The 14074-nt window shown below is 37.5% G+C and overlaps 1 pseudogene; it reads right to left on the bottom strand.

Moving 5' to 3' along the window:
• Positions 1 to 293: 293 nt before the first annotated feature.
• On the bottom strand, positions 294 to 13483 carry LOC113743717 (uncharacterized; annotated as a pseudogene).
• Between the last annotated feature and the right edge of the window lie 591 nt (positions 13484 to 14074).

Below are 14074 nucleotides of genomic sequence, written 5' to 3'. Positions count from 1 at the left end.
GACAGTCTCACTGCTGCACAAATGTGAATATAAAGCCGAGAAATTTCCAAAATGATGATGAATTTTAAAAAATTTCTGCAAATGGGGCGTTTTGAGTGTAGAATCCAATTCATTAAATCAGTGGCTAGCAGCATAAGTTAAGCAGTGAATGAAACGAGGATTCAATCCTGCCTTCACATAACCAGCTGTAGTCGATGACAGTTTCCACATACCACACACAATAGGCAATCCTTGTGCCACACGACGACTTCTTTTCATCCGAGCAACGACCCCCTTTTGATAGTAGATGCGCGGGCGGGCCAATACATCAACTTCATATACTATGTATGATGTTATGATAAATACAACAGCAGAGAACATACTGTAATATTCTCTTCTACTTAAATTTTTTTTAGGGTTTAGGGAAAAAAACAAACAAACAAAGAAACAGATCTCGTCATCTTCTCGAGGACCTCCTCAATCTTGAATTTCGATTCGTAAACCCTTGACTACCATCATCTGTCAACTCCTAGAAACATCAATACATACGGCCGGTCACCAATGCGTCTATCCAACTGCAGACTATTATTTCGTGCTCTTCTGCGTAACTTTTCGAGGTGGTCTGGTGCATTGTCAGAAACAAAATGTTATTTGAAAGCAAACCGACACTCAACTCAATCTACTCTTGGAAGTTGCTCTAGCAGAATAACAGCATTGCTGCTGAGTTTTCCTTTTCCTGTGATTGTGGACTCTGTTGCACCTGGTAGCATTATTAGTTGATGAAATTAGAAATTGCTGGGGCACCAGTCGATATGACCAGTCGATATGCATATTATATACACAGCTCAAATAAGAAGAAACACCAATAAAAAACTGTTATTCCCTCAATGTCTTAGTGAGTTCTTCATGGTTATCACAATAAGCAAAAGTTTCTATCTTGTATCTTATTTTGCCTTGCACTCTACATTTATAAGATCAGAAAAGTTTCATCCAGAAATGGCAATATGTTTGTCGAGCTAATCTGTTACTTACAAGTATTGCCTCCAATTATCCCCGCAACTCATAGATGCTTGTGGTTCATTACATGTGAAACACACCATCTGTGTCAAGAAGAGGCAAAGAACTCAACCATTTGCATCCCTCTCCCAGCTACTGTAATTTGATAGTAGTTCCTGATAAATAGAACATGATAAGCACCAAATGACAGATAGCAGCACCATGGTTCAAAATATCAAGATTGCCAAAGAAATCGCCAGAGATATTTCATTCACCTGCCACAGGCTTGGGCATCAATAGCCTCAGGCTCTGGCACACTTACAATTATATGACCATGTTCAACTAATTTAAAATGCTGGTCAAGAATCCAACACCTGACGCGCTGATCAAGACCAGTGGAAAACACCCAAATTCCATCTGTCCAAACACCTGCACAAAATTGCTTATTGAACAACTTCCAAGCAGACTTATTATACACTAGTAAAATGTTATGCAGCACTTTTTTTTTTTTTGGTGCCCACCAACATTCTGCCAATCTGCACAAATGGATGCTCCACTGCAGCATGAAATAAAGTTCTGCCACAAAGAATACCGTTGTCTCCTCTTCAGTCAGAAAGCAAACAAGAATAATGTGCACATACCTTTCACAGCAGAGCAGTGAGCAGACTCAATTTTTTCAACTGAAAGAAATCTGATCAAAGAGTTCTGAATTTGACAAGTGTTGCAGTATTCGAAAATCTCTGGCAGAGTGCTGCTCTGTGTCTCATACGAATCCTGACAAGTCTCGGACTTGGTTTTTAATGTCAAATCAAATACAACACAATTAAGTGCTTGGTCATCACCCCCACTCAAAACATAGTACGTATATCTATTTCCAGAAATTCCCATACTTTTTTTATTTGAAACATAGAGACAATTGACCCCAGATTGATGAGCATTATACAAAACATGTAGTGGCGATACTTTACGTATTCCTCTCGGTGAGTCAAAAATTTTTTCTTCTGAAACAAAAGCACAATCCCTAACTTGAAAGCGAGCACGTGTATGTTGTTCGGAATAGGGCATTTCAGGTGTTCCATATACAGCATCATTTTCAATGTCTTCCTCGGACTTTTCTGTAGCTCTAACAGAGAGAGAACCATTGTCATTCTTCCCCTTTTGAATCCAAGCACGTGTATGTTGTTCGGAATAGGGCATTTCAGATGTTCCATATACAGCATCATTTCCCATGTTTTCCTCGGACTTTTCTGTAGTTCTAACAGAGAGAGAACCATTGTCATTCTTCCCCTTTTGAATCCGACTTCCCAAAATGTGCTCATCACCAGGTTTCTTCTTCAAAACATGACTGCCTAAGCCCCGCCACCATCGTCCACCTTGGCTTCCTCTACCAGTGCGTGGCCTTCTCTGGCAATCAATGTAGTCTTTTATTTGAAGGGATGATACCTGGTGCATAAAATCTTCAACATCTTTAGTCAAATCCCAGAAGGCGATACTTCCATCAGTAGATCCACTTATTACCATATACAGACTTCCAATGAAACTGTTGTCTGCAGAAGAAAAAGTGCAAGAACAAATCATTGAAACAGTCAAAGCCACACAAGAAACAACAGTCCACTGTAGGCATTGTAAGGAAAATGAAAAAAAGAAAAGAAAAGAAACAAACAAACACACATACTCACATATAGGACAAAGAAGAAGGAAAAGTCAGAAAAACATGACATAATAAAGGTATGATGATAACTTTTGAACTCACATATCAAGTTCTAGCCACAAGTACCTCAAGTTGTATAATAGCATGACTCAGAGCTTGATAGCATTTTCTAGTATGATAGCATAGCCAAAAAAAAATTTGAATATGACAACATACAACATTTATTATTACAAAGATAATGTAATGGCTTCTGTTCATGCAAGAACAATTTATAGTAAAATTGAACAAAAAGCATCACGAGTTCATCTTCTCAATTGCATTCCGTAAAAGAGCACTTAATGTTGTTAACAGAAGCCATCTGAACCATGCTATACTTCAAGTACAACCAACAATAAAAATAAGAAACAAGGCATTCTGGGATAAGATGATGTCAGCCAAAAGAGACTACAAGGAGGTGTTAACAGAAGCAGAGTATAAGATGTAATAATCGTTTTCTCCAACTAAGATGGGCCAAAATTAGTTCATAGTTCACTATGTGACAGTGCAATAGTTCTGACAGCATATGATCCTGAGGAAGTAGATTCAGCAGTTGGTAGCATTAGATTTTATGAAGGACAGTAGAATCATCAGTCAATTCCTTCAAAAAATTAGCATTCATTAATAAATATAACAAATCTGTAATTCGTATGACTAGACTAAGGGGGAAAACTTTATTATGACATTTGCAGACCTAGATCCATCACAACATTGTTAACTAACAAGGAGCACTCTGACACAACAAAAAGAAGATGGTAAGCAAAGAGACAAGGAGAATGGACTGTTAAGCATGATAACAACAGGCAGATAATTGCAACTATAAGGTAATCAAAGGCCGACAAATCATGAAACTACGCTCAGCTTGAGAGAAATAATAAGAACGAATAAGGAATTCATTAATCATTTTGAAAACCTTTAGGCATCACAGCCAGGAGAACATTGCATCACCATAAATCTCAAGACCACTCTAAAAGTCTGCTGCAAATGTCATTAAACTGATATATGCTCTCCTTTTGAACAGAAGTACATTATTCATAGATTCAAAAATTTTCCAACCTTGACTAGGATTTATCTCTTTCTTGTGATAAGATTCATCGACTAAGCAGTGAAAATTCTAAAATAAGAAAAATTTCGAACATGACAAAATCACCTAAAATACCGTTAGCCACTAGAAATTCAGGAGGACTTGAAACACATAAAATGAAGTTTCCGTTTAAAATAACTTAAAAACTATTAACTATTTCCAATAGGTAAAACAAAGACTTTGAGATAACATTTCACTGAATTTCTTGAGGATAAAAGTGATTAAAGTTGATTAGTAACACCAGCAGAAGAAGCACAAGAAATTATACAGAGAAATCATTAGCAGATCTAGTAGCACATGTTTCAGGACATCGATCAAATCTAGAAACATGCCAACAACAACAATGAAAGAAATAGTAGATGTTGAAAAGAAAGGAAATCTTCCTTGCCATAATACTTCTACCCAAATCTACAACTCCTCTTATACAAAATTGCAAGTTGAAATCCGTTGCATAAAACTCAAAAATCCACATTCAAATTTCTTAAAAGCAGTTGAGATCAGCATGACAAGTCCAAGTGGTTGACTAACCATCAAATGGCAGATTTTTAGAGACTATGATGTGCTGCAAAGCTAAAACTGGTGACAAGGTACTTAGTATAACAACGTCGAACCTGCAATGACCATTCGCAAGAAAGAACTGCCAGGTCATGAGCACAGATACATTTTCCCCAGAGCAATAACTAACTGCCAAAACTAGTGCATTGTGCGTTAATAGTTGAACAACAGACCATACCAAATTCGACAAGGTAATAGTAGAGCTCGTAACGTAACTGTGGCATCTGAAGAAGCCACCACGACGAAACAGACAGAAATCCTGAGACATTACAAAAAAGAGAAATACAACCATACTCCTCAATAAGAAATGAAAGTTCTAGTTAAGATACAACTTCGAGCCAACCAACCTGGAGTCAGCAACTTTAACAAGAAATGCTGTAACTGCAAGGTACCTCCAATCATCCTCAGATTTATCTCCAATGCCACCTACTGAACCCCTCTTCCCATGATTATAAAAGTTAAATGCACCAGATGTTGCAATTTTGCTTGTAATACAAGCATTTCGAGTAGATTCTTTAACATTTTCTATGTTTTGCTTTCTTTCATGATTTCTATCTTTTGTTGGCATATCAGTGGAAAGCCAATGAAATGAAAGAGATGATATTGCAGATGGTGATGAACCATGCAATCCATTCTCATCTCTATTTTCTGGCTCGCCACACAAGGCTTCTCTCTTGTTTCTTGTCCTAGATTTTCGTTTCCAAACTGTTAGAACTCTTTTTGCACCAACTGAAATTAATAAACATGGATCTTCTGGATCTTCTACTGCCTCATCTAGCCTAAGTTCCTTATTAGGCATGTTAGTCAATTCAAGCAAAATTTTATGCGTCCTTGAGACGCAACATAGTGACCTCACAGCTGATCCACCAACATGTTCACCGAGCAGTTTTGAAGTTGACCAATTCTTGAAACCTGGCTCATACCTGGGACATATATGCATGTGTATTAACATATACTAAGATACAAAGCATATATCCCATCCTTTTACCAATGAACATGTTCAATTTTTTTCCCCTCATGTTCAAGTTCTTCAATTATAAAACCCACATAAAACACAGGTCTAAAACCCATAGCACTAAAAATTTACCTAGTCAATCGCACAGTTCCATCTTCGCAACCTGTAGCAATCCAATCAGTTGTGGATAACATTCCGCTCCTTTTATCTGACCCATAATCTGACTCTCCAGCAATAAAGCACACAGAATGTATTTCCCTCCCATGAAACTGTAAATGCAGATTTCGAGGATACAATTCACTCTCATTCTGAGGCACCCAGTGTCTATGTATACAGATCATATCATTCTGCAACACAGAAGGTGAGACATGGGGTTTCCGTGACTTGAACAATACAGACAGACAAGCATTTATGTGACACACAAACATACAGGCAAAGGATTTGTGAAGAATATGAGGTCCCAACATGATAGCATAAACAACAAAAGTATTTTGACAAGATAACAAGCACTACAAAAAAAATCGCAACATAGAGTTTCCATAGCATTCTTTATTGACTTGAGCACTATTAGTTATTCAGAGAACCTTCGGTGCTTAAAAACAGACTCCTTCAAAAATCAACAGGTTTTTGTTCCTCTAAGGGAAGCCCCTCCCGCTTCACAACAGTAATTTACTCTGTCAAACATATTTAAATTCCTCACAAGTCCAATCCTAACTTTCAAAAAGCTGGAAGAACTCTCAGGATTTCACACTATAGACATCAAATTGCTAAATGCATTTAAATGAGTGATGACAGTTAGAAAAGGTCCAACCAATTTAAGTGGGTGATGATTCAGTATTGGTGCCTGGCACTTGGACACTTAACGGAAACTAAGAGAGGGTATCTCTCGAAAAAGATATTTTAAATAATCTGTAGCAAACTAGAATAAATTGCTGACAAAGTAAAAAAAAAGAAAAAGAAAGAAAATGGCAATCCAATGTACAAGCATACCTTTACAAATGCAAAGCAATTGTTTGTCTCGGGAATATCACCAATATAATATGAATGAGGACGGTGCCATCCCCCACATGCAACTTTTACAACCTGTAAACAGGAATTGAGCAAACAGAGAGCAAGATAGAGAAGGGGGATGCGGAAAGAGAAAAAGCAAATGAACTTGGAAAGGCTGCAAAAAAAAAGAGCACCTTTGTCTGAGCTGTTAAGTTCCATATAATAAAATCTGATGATGCAAAACCTATTGCATAGTCCTCCCCCTCCAGATGATGATTAGAATTACCACTCTTGGAGACAGATCGGACTGCACTTAATTCTTTCAGTGATTTCATCCCTGTAAATTCCAAGCCAAGGAAAGTTTTGTCGTATTCCAAGTAGCATATGCACCCATCTTGTCCAGTCTAAAAAAAATGAAATAGAAAATGAATTCGTCATTGCTCCTTTATATTATTCGTTAGAAGGCCTTTGCTTAAGTTTCATAAGGAATTCCAGTTACATCCATCTAATTATAGTAACTGTAGGAACATCTATGATCAGGATTAAGTCAAAGTCCTGTAACAGTTAGACTAGATAGATCCATCACCATCAGATTTAAATCATACCGTACAAATATCAACTTGGCCAAAATTAGTAGTAATTGAGATACTGCACACAGTTGATATTCCATGAGCTCCTTTGAAGTAACTCATGGGCGATGTTTTTGCTTCTGAAGAAACAGATGGGCCAAATAATGTGCTCTTCGATAAAGGATATAATAAGATATTACCACGGATGTCCCCACAAACTAGCACCTGTAAAAATCACAAGAACGCCAAGGAAATTCCGTTAAAAAATGGCCAAAGAATTGACAAACATGGCGTGAATACATCATTCTGGTGTTTTAGAAGGCGTCAACAAACTATGATCAAGTGCAAAGTCCATGTTTTCACATCTAGAAACAACATCAATACCAGCAATCAGTGAGAGGAAATAATCTACTAACCTCATCCTCAGAAGAGGCATCCAGACACATTATCCGTGAACAAAAGCATGAAATGTATGTTGCTATTAAGCACGCATTCTCAGTTCTTTTAATGCTGTGAGAGATTGAGGAGAAGCTATCACAGAGCCTCCATAGCTTTAATGTTCCACTGGGATCAGCAGTGAAGATAAACCTGGACAAACAAATAAAGAGAAGCACATCTCACTCATGCCAATGTTTTAGAGATATAGAAACACCTATCAGCTATGCCAATCTATCAGGATAAGCAAGATAAACAAGATAACTATAAGATATTCACATTTATTTGCAAGGTAATTCATGTTTCTTTTGAATGTTTCAAAAGATGTACAAGATATAAACTGACGAGACAATAATCGAATCCAACCAAGAATAGGGGAGGGAGGGAGAGAAAAGTGAAAATAATTGAACCCAAGTTAATGCTTGGATCAACGGGTTCAAAAAGATCAATCTCTATGAAAATAAAAAATAAATAAATAAATTGCATTGGAGGCTTGCAAAAGTTTCTAAAGCTTACAGTGGCCAACAAAATACCAATTCAAAGTACCACAAATTCTATAATAGGACACTACCTGAAGCCTAATGATTTGCACCAATAAGTTCTCAAGAGTTGTCTCTCTATCTCGGCAGACCAAACAAGAGTATGCTCAACTTTGGGACTCCTGATATCACCAACAACATGAACAATCCTCATGCTTCCTTTACCATTTCCTACAGCAACCCAATCTTCAACACCACCATGAAGGCTGGACCGATTGGATAACAAGTCCATACATATTATTGGTGCCCCCTCATCGCCACTGACAAGTTCAGTCCATTTTACCTCCCCAGTATTAAATAGTATATGGTGCAAATAACCATTGTTAGTGGCAACATAAAGGGAGTCTTCACGAGAGAAATGCAAACAACGCACATATTCACTTTTGCTGCACAAAGAAAAAAAAATTAGAGTATAAATGATACATTAGGTTATAACATGCTTACAAAAGACGGAAATTAAGAATCAGGTAAGCTCAATGATATTCCAGCAGCAGAATGGACAAACATGTGCCAGTTCGTAGAACAAACACAAATTCTATATACTTTACATGCTTGGAAATTAGGGGATCCAAGTTTAGCAAGCATACCAAGACTAAGTAGAAATATCTGAACTGCTCACTAATCCCCAAAACTAAATGCAAAAGACAGAACAACCCATGAGCAGATCTAGTTTTCAATTTCTCTGAATGAAGCTCTCACCCCACATCTCTAGGAAATCAACATCTCAGTTTATATGTTAGAAACTTAGAAGAAAAACATTTTTCTGACTTCAATCTTTGGTCCTCCTTTCTGAAAGATGAGAATATATTTTCTAATTTACCTACTACCAGCAATAAAAAATAATTACAGTTCTCTGAATAAAAAAAAAAGGTACACAAACAAGTAAACTGCTTTGTCCCCAATATAGTGCCAACAGGATCATCAGAAGTCAATTAATTCTATATAAACCCGTCCATTAGGACAATTATTTATCATAGTGTGTGCAAAATCTCGTCCAATGTGCTACATCCTTAATGAGTAAGATTTTCATAGTTTTTCTTGCACCATGGCTTTAGTTCTCCAGCTGCGCAATGATAGTGAAATATTAAACATACCTGTCCATAAGACCAATATGTCTTGAAGAGTTGGGAACAAGAAAAGAAAAGAGCTCCTTTCTGTCAATGAAATCTTCTCGGCAACAGGTGCGTCCCTTTGGACTCTCAGAAGAAGATGCATGCATCTGATAAACCTTTAATGAAGAATCAAATCCGGCAGTAATAATAAGTGAAGAGATTGGATCATACAAGCATCGCCACACTCCTCTTCCACTAAAAAGTAAAGATTATAGCAACAAAATTCAGTTATATAGTTATTTGAAATTCTATATTCACCAAATCAAACAGAATAACAAACAAAACTCTTCATATTTCATATAAATGTGACCTTAACAGCTACGGTAGAACAAATTCAAGAATAACTCGACTTTTATTTTCCTTTTCATCCTTTTTTTTTATTATTTTTTGAGATTGGGCTGGAAAACCAAAGCAATCAGAATCAAGATTGCTGATGACCAAACAGCGTAGGCAAAAAGAAAAACTTATACATGCTGCTTCTAGAACTGCAAGAAGCAGTAAGGTTGAGCTGTACCTAGTCCAATTCCTAATACCAGAGTCTGTCCTTAATACACGGAAAAGGGATGATCAAATGTCGAACTACTAACATATGGATCTAGAAAATAGTATAGCAACTTACATGTGTTCCTTGATTACTTTAAGTTGTATACCATCCGGTCCCCAGACACGACATGTACAATCCTCACCAGCAGTGACAATCAACTGAATGAAATTTAACCAAAAGGAAAGGATATCAGAGCTGATACCTGCAAAATCCTCACTTCAAATGAATGTACTAGGATATTTATGAACGTATTCGAGATAGAAAGCAATGCATCAGCATCCTTCATAAAAGGAGAAGCAACAAAAGTAGATTGGTGCAATAGCACACAGTAGAAAATAGAAGGATATGCAAAATGCATGTTAAGCATCACATGGCACCAGATGACCCAATGATGATAAGAAATGCATCTCAATAGAGGTGCTTCCAGTAAGCTCAGTCATCTTCTACAAATTGAAGGTATTGAACCGTACTTCAATTATACATGAACAAGAAAAATCCATATTATATTATTCTAGATAAAGGTAGCAGATGAAGACTAACTACAGAGAAAAAGGGAAAAAAATACAGCATTTCTGTCATTCTCTTTCAGTTTAACATGCTAAAATTGGTTCTCCAATAAGCTTGCGTTCAATAAAAAATGTTTTTCTTTTTAGGTCACTAAATCATAATTCTGACAACATGCTCAATATATATTGCATCACGGGAAACAGTATAAGCATGACAGTACAAAAAAAAGATGTGCTAACTCAAGCTAATCTGATGCAAACCTTTACATAAAATAAACATGAGAGCAAAATTCCTAGAGGGAACATTCCCATCTTTCTTCCTTACATTATCGAATATACAGCAGTCCCACACTCAAGCACTGTGACCAAATAAGACAAGACCAACAAAATCATCTGCAACTTCCTGAGCACCACAGAAACCATCTCCTCTGTCATTAACTAACCAAACACGAGCACTGCAACAGATAAAAACTTTGAATTTTGACTCAATTGAAATTTTTTCCATTAAATAAGATGAACTTCAAGAAGACTTTTTACCTACGATCATCTGAGACAGACAACAATTTTGATCCACCAGGCAGCCAAGCAATGCGAAAAATTGAACCTTCATGCCCAGTCAGTCGGCATATATTAACAGCTTGATATAACTGACCACAAATCTGGACACCCTTGTCCATCACAGAATGTGTCTGGTCTTCTGCAGGACTACTTACAACTGGAGAATGATTCTGAAAGTCCAACTTCCACACAATAATCTGCCAGAACCCAACAATTCTCAGATTCATGAAACTGAACATTCAAGAACAGGGGAATTAAGACTTAAAAATGAGGCAATGCTGCAAGTGTTGTTGAAGATTGATGCTAACACAAGTAGAAGAACCATAGTTACAGTTGTACAATAGTAAGAGAATGCTTCAATAAGAAATCACAAACTGTTTAACGCAGTAAACAACATAAGGTCATCCTCAAGGAAAAAAATAATTCAATAGGTTGTTCTATTCTTCAAAAGGGTGAAAATAAAACTATATACAGCAAAACAGCATTAATAGTTGACTAGTGCTCACACATATCAATCTACTTAATGTGCTATGAATGGAAGAAGTCTAGTTTCAAATTCGTCAACAATAGTCATCAGTCCCATATGGTATCTATGATTGACCACGTAATGCTACTTTATACCCCATAAAATTAGCAACCAAGAGGCCCGAGAGTCCTCCAGAACTGGTGATTCAATATTTAATTCCATTTGCATTGCGGTAAGGAAAAAGATGGAGATGGACAAGGGAAAAGCGGATGAAAACCAAGCACAGATAACAAGGTAGAAGTGCAAACTCAACTCATACAAGTCCATAAACAAGGAAAGGATGAAAGACACTATGAAATGAAATCAGTTACACAGTAGCAACATCGTAGAGAAGCATAGGAGCAAAGACAGCAAAACCATTAATAGCATTCCCTGATTGCCAAAGCACATATTTTGTCAGAATCATGCTAACAGAGGAATGTATGATTCCAAGACAAATTTGACCAAATGAACCTAGTCTCCATTATTAAACACTCCATATTTTGACGTTAAAACGCTTAATGAGATTCATGATTACCTAAACTGCCTACAAAACATCAAAATGCAATTAACTGGGTGTGTTCCCACAACCACATTGGACATATATACCAGCAGCTCTTGTTTGTTTAGTAGGTTCACGCTCCTGTCACAGGAAAATTCTTGAAAAAAGTGAAATTGAGAACTAGTAAGTTTCTGAAAAAGGTTGTGGAATAATTGGATTACCACATCGCAACCCGCATAATTACTTCCTCATTACCATCATGTCAATTTATTTAAATTTTGCACTGCAACATGCATAGTTACTTCCTCATGTAACCAAATGTAAACATTCACAAAAGATACAATTATTTATTCAGTCGCGAAATGCACTCTCATGTTAAGCAAGAGGCACGATATATAGGAAAATTCATCTACCTCGTTATAAATGGTACCAGAAGCAACACGCAAAGATTCAACATCACTGCCCCACATCCGCATTGAGTACAACAAACATCTATCTAAAAGCAAAAAGAATGACATTTTATTTAGACAGTATACAGTGTGAAGGGTCATATAGAGTTTTTTTTAAAAAAAAAAAAGAAAAGAAAAGAAAGAACAGGGTAATTTTCTCAGTGGATTCTAAATCTTTGTAACACATAAAATGCTTTTAGAAAGCTGAAGCAATTGTTGAGTTGCAGAAGAATTTTGGCAGTTGTAACTCTTTTACTAGAAACGGTTATTTTTTTTTTTGGTTGTTGTTTGTGGGTGGGTTTGTTTTTTTTTTTGGGGGGGGGAAGGAACCAACCTGGGCACATAACTTGGGAAACAAGAGTGTAGGCGAAAATGTCCCAGAACCATACAGAGTTGTCAGTGCAACCAATGGCAAGCCAATAGCCCCCTTCATTTGAGGAAGTAGCAGCATTCTATTGAGGGAGGAAGAGAATAATAAAAGAGAAGGAAAGAGAGTTGATCAGTCTTTTCCCGATATGAAAAAGAAAACGTGGAAAACAAATATGAAGGGCAGTAAAAGGGAGTTAGGATATTAGAGAGAGAGAGAGAGACCTTGTTCAAGAAGCAAACATCGAGAACCCAGTGGGCGAATTTAGGGAGGGAATGAAGGAGAGTTAGTTGCAGATGACAAGAAGAAGCAGCAGCAGCAGGAGGAGGACGAGGAGGAGGTTGTTTACGTAGTTGAGGAAGTCGGGCATTGGTGATTTGCAAGCTGTAGAATTTGACTCTTCTCTCCCCATAGACAGCAAGGTTGAAGAAAGCATCACGGGAGTGATCGGGGTTGTGGTGGGGGTCCAAAGTTATACCGTGGACGCGAGTGCCGTCGAAGACTTGGAAAGATGCAAGGATGTGTGCAGAGGACAAGTCATAGACAAGGATTTCGGAACCAGTACCTGTGTTTTTTTTTTTTTGGGGGTTGGGTTGGGGAGAGGGATTGGTGGACAAAACAGATTTAGGTATGAGTAACGCATGGAAAAAACAAAAAGAAAGAAAAGAGAAGAGCGGTTACCAGCTAAAAGTAAAGGAAGAGGAGGAGAAAGGTGGGCGGCGTTGGTGGAGGGAAGGTGGAGAAAACAGAGGGCCGAGACTTCTCCCAAATAGGGACCCCTTTTGAGCTGCCAACTACTGCTACTACTTGTACATCGCCGCTTCTCCGCAACCTCCACTTCCATAATTGTTTCATCCATTCTAAGTGGAGCATTAAACTTTGCCGGCTGTCAACTTCCTTCCTTTTAGTCCTTAGGCGAATCACTCAAGGTAGCGTAGTATGTAATATGTCTAGACAGTCTCCATTAGAGTCCTCCTACATACAACTATCAAAAAGGCACCACCGCCACCACGACGGCCGCTGCTACGGCTCAGACTAGACAGCTCCCTTCACGCTCAAACCTTCTTTTCTGGGTGCAACACCTCTTTATGGCCCGTCACTGGCGGCCCAGGAGCAATCGTCCTCACTTCTCTTCTAAACACTCGGCCCATCTTTGCCCCTACCCCAAGAAAACCCACAAGAATCCTCATTTGATACCAACCCTTGGCCCGCCTGTACTTTACCAGCCCATTACTATGAAATGAAAGTATCGCTATTTCACCACTAATCTTCTCAATTTTAGACCTCTAATTTATTTTATTTCACTGATGTTTTCTCACACTCCATTTGCACACGTCCATTTAACTGCAAAATTCAGAACCTTTGTCGCTCTCAACCCGTCCTCTCTCTCTCCCCCCCCCCCCCCCCGGGGCCACAAAAGAAAAACCTCTCATTCTAAGTTTTAGCATTTTTCTTGAATCAAAAATAAAAAAATGAAAAATAAAAGTATGCTCAGGAATTATGTAACACTGTATGGAAAAAATTTTCACAAGCTTTATTAAACATATTTTGCTATTACCTGTTATATAGGACATACATCACGTCATAATATATGTTGCATTAACATTTTTTTGTAAAAAAAAAATGCAATCCATACGAAAATCTTAAGTTCTGCCTTAAAAAAAATTGTCAACACATTTTTTTTTTTTTTTTTGCAAAAAATCTCTCAAAGGTTGTTAAAGGGGAAAAAAATGGCTTTAGAA

Source organism: Coffea arabica, chromosome 1e, assembly GCF_036785885.1.
Source record: "Coffea arabica cultivar ET-39 chromosome 1e, Coffea Arabica ET-39 HiFi, whole genome shotgun sequence".
In the NCBI taxonomy this organism is placed as follows: domain Eukaryota; kingdom Viridiplantae; phylum Streptophyta; class Magnoliopsida; order Gentianales; family Rubiaceae; genus Coffea; species Coffea arabica.
Note: the sequence above shows the minus strand (reverse complement) of the source record. Positions and strands in the feature narration are given on the sequence as shown.